This window comes from Nyctereutes procyonoides, unplaced genomic scaffold (genome assembly GCF_905146905.1).
Source record: "Nyctereutes procyonoides isolate TBG_1078 unplaced genomic scaffold, NYPRO_anot_genome, whole genome shotgun sequence".
Taxonomy (NCBI): Eukaryota; Metazoa; Chordata; class Mammalia; order Carnivora; family Canidae; genus Nyctereutes; species Nyctereutes procyonoides.
Window position 1 is genome coordinate 51,104,035 of NW_026575044.1, and position 6,193 is coordinate 51,110,227.

Here is a 6,193-nt window from a genome sequence, read left to right on the forward strand (position 1 = left end):
TGAATAATGTGGCACCTTACCGTTTTTTCATTTTTAATTCAAATTCAAGAATTCAAATGTCTTTTTTGCATGGTATATTTTGTTCCAATTTCTGTCATTCATTTTATTTTTTTATTCTTGGCTTCACCGCTTAAAAAAAATATTGCTCTGTATACTTAAAATGTCTGAACAATGCAAGTCAACATGTAAATGTCTTTTACAAAGGGCTGTAAAATCTGTGAAAAATAGTGGCATGTGCTACTCTGAATATGATTTTAGTTTTCATTGATTTTATTGTTGCATTTATTAAAAATGGAATCCTTGAAATTTTTTATCTTATATTTACTTATCATTTTTGCAGAATAAATGTACTTCATGCTTCATACTCTGGACATGCTGGCTGAGCTGCTCTGTGTCTTTCAGGGAGCACAATCTGCCTGTGCAGCCCAAGCTTAATCCAGTCACTCCCAGACAATTGCTCCTAAGAGGCACATTCACCTAGAAAAGTGCACCAAAAAGGAAAAAATAGAACAGCATATTTTTTTCAGTGGCATAACCTAAATTTTCATTGCCCACAATTATAATACTTTATAATTTTAAAGTGATAATTTTATACTTTCAAAGTGCTTTCTTCAGTTATACAACCTTTAGGTCAGTTATTATTATCCCTGTCTTACAAATGACAAAATATAGGACTAGTAAATTAAAGTGGTGGGACTGGAATCCAGGCCTCCTGACCAGCTGAGCTCTTTCTGCTGCTTATCTCTCTCTACATTTGCACAGAGCAAGAAAAACATCCTCACACTTCATTCCTCACTCCACCAAGCAGATGCTTTAAATTTGTACGTACCACTATGATCAACCAAATTTTTGGTATTTTAAATATTTTGAATGAATGATGCGATGCCCCACCTCCCTCCATTGGATCTTGTGAGTTCATTGGCATTCAGTTTCACCATAGCAGTAACTTCTCCATAGTGATTATCTTCAAAAGGATCTATAATAAGTCCATCCCCATCAAAGAATTGCAAATTATCACTCCCCTAAGGAGGCTAATTCCATCAATAATCCTAAATGCAATTTGAAACTTATGTCTTGTAATTTCAGTAATCAAACTGAATATTAACCCCAAATTTTTAAAATTAGTCATGAAAACTTGCAAGCGACCTCAGACATAGAACCAGAAGTATATACACCAGATAAGAACACAAAATTGGATTCTTCTGGTCTAAATTTGTATAAGAATTAACTTTTGTATCCAACGGCGAAAATATTAAGAAACATTTAGAAAATACCCATGAATGTCCTTTTACTAAGTGGAACCCTAAACTAGTATTTTCCACAACACATTCATTCTGTAGCATTTAACATATTCAAAAATTACCTATCCTACCTTAATGAGATCAAGTTACGAACTCACTGATAAAAACTGAGGAAAAGTAGAGGAATGAGGCAAAATATATGAACAGTGGCATATTAGTATTTTCATGAAGGATTCTGGAAAATACTAGTTCAAAGAATAGTCATGTGTCACTTGATTAATGTGTGATTCTCCTTTGAAACAATTCTTTTTAAACCAACAAAGAGAGATGGTCTTCTGATTCTGAATGTAAGTAGAATTATTACCTTCAGTTAGTGAAGAAGATTCAATTTAGGAAAGACCTCACAGATCTAAATTTGTGGCCAAGCCACTATTTTACACTTATAAAAATTGGAGTCTGCACAAGTTAAGTGACTTAACTCAAATTACTAACAGTTGACCAAAATAATTTAAATATACTTCCTTTAACATAAACTTTCCAAATCCTGTTTTTTAGCCATATTACCCATCAAATTTCAAGTTAGGATAAGCAGTAATTTATTTCTTAATTCCAATTGAAAATAAAAAACAATACAAAGCACAAAAATATCATTCTTTGATAGCAAAATTTTGATGTTTGACAATACTGCTTGAAAGTGTAAAATTCTCAATAAAACTTTTAAGAAAATAGAATTTTAGATTGTATAAATTAAAAGGAATCCATTTTCAGACTGAAGTCATACTTTGTTGATGAGACAAAGCTAGAATGTTTTTCCAAACCTCCATATTTAATTTTTGCTAAACTTTATACAAAAATGGATGGCCCTTTCTTGTTGTTCAAAAGATTGTCTTTTTTTACCTAAATGTGAGTAGGAGTATGGAGCTGCTCTGGGCTCCAATATTCTACTGTGACTCTGTGAAAGGCTCATTTCTCTTCCAAGGTCAATACGTAACTAACAAAAAATATGGCTTACTTTAATTCAATTATATAAGCAATGAATTAAGCCTTGCTTTGGTAATTTTTGTGGAAGGGTATAAGTAGGGCTGTACTCATTATATTTTAGTAGTGCTTTTCCCTCAGGTTATTCCTTGAAGCTATTTTCTTAACCTGAATTTCTGTGTACAATTTTTAATTGTACTGATGTTGTAGGATTATAAATATTGGGCTGAATTTCCTCAGCTAAAGCAGAGCATTTAAAGCACATCCCGGGAATCCTGGATCACGCCCTGAGCCAAAGGCAGACATTCAACCACTGAACCACCCAGGATGGCTCAGTACTTGGGAAGAAAAAAAAAAAAACACTTTAGTACCTCAAGAACACAAACATGAAAATGAAAACGACCCACAGAATGGAAGAATATATCTACAAATCATATATCTGATAGGGGACTTGCATTTAAAATACATAAAGAACTCTTAGAACTAAATAATAAAACACAACCCAATTTAAAAATGGGCAATGGATCCAAATAGACATTTCTTCAAGAAGATATACAGATGGCCAATAAGCACATGAAAGAATGCTCAATATCATCAGCCACCAGGGAAATGTAAATGAAAACCACAAGGAGATAATTTCATACCCAACTAGAATGACTAGAATCAGAAGAAAGTCAGATAACAAGGTGTTGGCAAGATCGTGGAGAAATGAGAACCCTCATCCACTGCTAGTGGGATTAGAAAGTGATGCAGCTGCTTTGGAAATCTATTGGCATTTCACTAAAATGTTGGTTATCATATGACCCAGCAATTCCTTTCTTAGATACACACACAAGAGAAATGAAGACACATGCCCACATAAAACCTCATATACATGAAGTTTATAGCAGCATTATTTTTACTAGCCAAAATGTGAAAACAACCAAAATGTCTATTGACTGTCAAATGGATAAATGATATATCCGTACAATGGAATATTATTTGCCCATAAAAAAGGAATGGCATTATACATGCTACAACATGGATAAATCTTAAAGACATTAATTATGCAAAGTGAAAGAAGCCAGTCACAAAAGACCATATGTGATTCCATTTATATGAAAATCCAGAATAAGTAAATCTACATAGAAAGTAGATTAGTGGTTGTTTAGGGCTAGGGAGCAAGGAGGGAGGGAATGGGGAGATGGGAAAGTAATAGCTAAAGGCTACAGGGGTTCTTTTTGAGGTGATGAAATGTTCTAGTATTGATGGATGATAGTTGTATCCCCAAATACAGTATAAACCACTGAATTGTACACTTTGAAACAGTGAATTGTTACATGTAAGTGATCACTAAGTTCTATTCCTGAAACCAATACTACACTATATGTTAACTTGAAATTTTTTTAATTTTTATTTTTTATTCATGAGAGACACACAGAGAGAGAGAGAGAGAGAGAGGCAGAGACACAGGCAGAGGGAGAAGTAGGCTCCATGGGAGGAGCCTGATGCCAGACTTGACTCCAGGACCCTGGGATCACGCCCTGAGCCGAAGGCAGATGCTCAACCACTGAACCGCCCTGGTGCCCCTAACTTGAATTTAAATAAAAACTTGGAAGAAAAAAATGGTTAAAATTGTATGGTAGGCAAATTATGTCAATAAAGCTGAATTAATGATAAAATCTATTTGCTTATATTCAAATCAAATAGATCATCTAACTTCTGACAATCATCTTCTAGTTTCATGCTCCCATTGCTCCCATTCCCATGGTGTACAAGGAAAAGATTTTGTAAAAATTCGGTAACAACTGACCAGTTACATCTAATTTGTAAATAAATTCAGAATTTCAGAATAATGCTCTCAAAATACAGACAATAGGACTAAAATATTTTCTAGGTGTATGTTAGTTGGGACTATCCCTGGATCTGTTTACTGAAATCTCTCTTAGGTATACAAATAGTCGAATTCTACACCACCAAGAATCTTAAGCAGCTCACTGCCCCTCTAAGGGCCTCAGCTTCCCTAGGCCATCTTCCCTAAAAAGTAATTCTGGCCTCATGTCAGTGACTTGATACCCTAAATGTTAACTGTAATTTTTGATAGGTTATATTATGAGTACCATTAAAGACAGGTGCCTTCCATATTTCTATGTCTTGGGTACAACCACTAAAATGAAAACTTTCCATTCTATGTTGGATGGTTACTTGGTCATACCCAATAATGCCCACAGAGAGAAAAACTCACATTATGCAGATATAGCAAAAGGAGTAAACTCAAAGCCAGAACTTGATTTTAGAGCAGATCTGCTATTTGAGTTATATGTGTTTGGACAGGGAACTTCACTTCTCTAGATCTCCATTTCATTACTATATATATTATGTGGACTAGAAGACCTAAGACTCCTTTCAAGTCCAAAATCCTGTAATTTTAGGCCATGAAATATTAGATCATGTATAAAAACAGCCTATATATAAAGACAGTTAAAACTCTAGTTTCAGATACAAAACCAAAAAAACAAAAATGAAAACAAAACTAGTTATCTTCAAAAGCACTAGGAAATATCTGTTTTGGAGTATTAATATGAGTATTCAGTAGAATCAGAGACAAAATCTTTTCTAAGAATATATGTGAACTGGGACACCTGGGTGGGTCAGTCACTGATTTCGGCTCAGGTCATGATTTCAGAGTCCTGAGATCAAGCCCCACATTGGGCTCTGTGCTCAGCATGGAGTCTGCTTAAGGATTCTCTCTCTCCCTTTCCCTCTACCTCTCCCCCCCACACACACTGCTCACTCTCTCTAAAATAAATCTTTAAGAGAAAGAATATATCGTGAACTAATGACCAGCTAATAACCTCCTCTATTTCCCTCCTAATATCAATGACTACTTCAACATTGGTGTCATGTAGTTAATTCACAAACCAAATACAAGTCAAATGTAATTATGACTATGCCAACCAAATCTCAGGAGAAAACATTAATACCCAACATTTATATGCATTAGTGATAAGTCAACTTGTTTTTTATTTTTTTAAAAGATTTTATTTATTCATGAGGGACAGAAAGAGAGGGGGCGGGCAGAGACACAGGCAGAGGGAGAAGCAGGCTCCATGCAGGGAGCCTGATGTGGGACTCGATCCCGGGTCTCCAGGATCAGGCCCTGGGCTGACAGCAGCACTAAACTGCTGAGCCACCCGGGCTGCCCTCAACTTGTGTTTTAAATGTAGAACATGCTATAAACAATTTAGGTTCTTCAAAATTAGATGGCTTCTAGTTTATATGTTTGTCTGTTTATTTTATATAAGCTTTGACTAATCTCAAATTATTTCTCCACTATCAACAGAAACAACAGCTAGAAAGCAATGCTACTTTTTCATTGACTTAAAAGAGCACGTTTAAAATTAGATCATTTAATATCTGTACTTATCTCTTTAAGTAGAAAGGACAAAATTGTTATCTAATAGTCAAAAACAATTAAAAACCTGACAACTGTAGTCTAACCTAAATTATGTTTTTTTAGCACAGCATGAAATCAAAAGTGCTAAATCGGCAACTTAGAACTAATGCCTTCTGATGGTCAGTTATATAGCACAGAATACTTTAATAGCAAGTGTTTTCAAATATAAAGCCTACTTTTCATTTGGTTCAAATTTTGTCTTTTTTTTTCACTTTTTTTTAAAATTTTTATTTATTTATGATAGTCACAGAGAGAGAGAGAGAGAGAGAGAGAGAGAGAGAGAGAGAGAGAGAGACAGGCAGAGGAAGCAGGCTTCATGCACCGGGAGCCCGACGTGGGATTCGATCCTGGGTCTCCAGGCGCTAAACCATTGCGCCACCCAGGGATCCCAAATCTTGTCTTTGTTAAGAAGTAGAAAAGTGGGTTTAAAATATGTATTTTCCAGAACTGCCAGGTTTCAGGTGTTTTTGCAGATCATATCAAAAAATGTACACCTCAATAGTAGAAAAAAGTTCCAAGGCATTTGGAGTGTTCACTT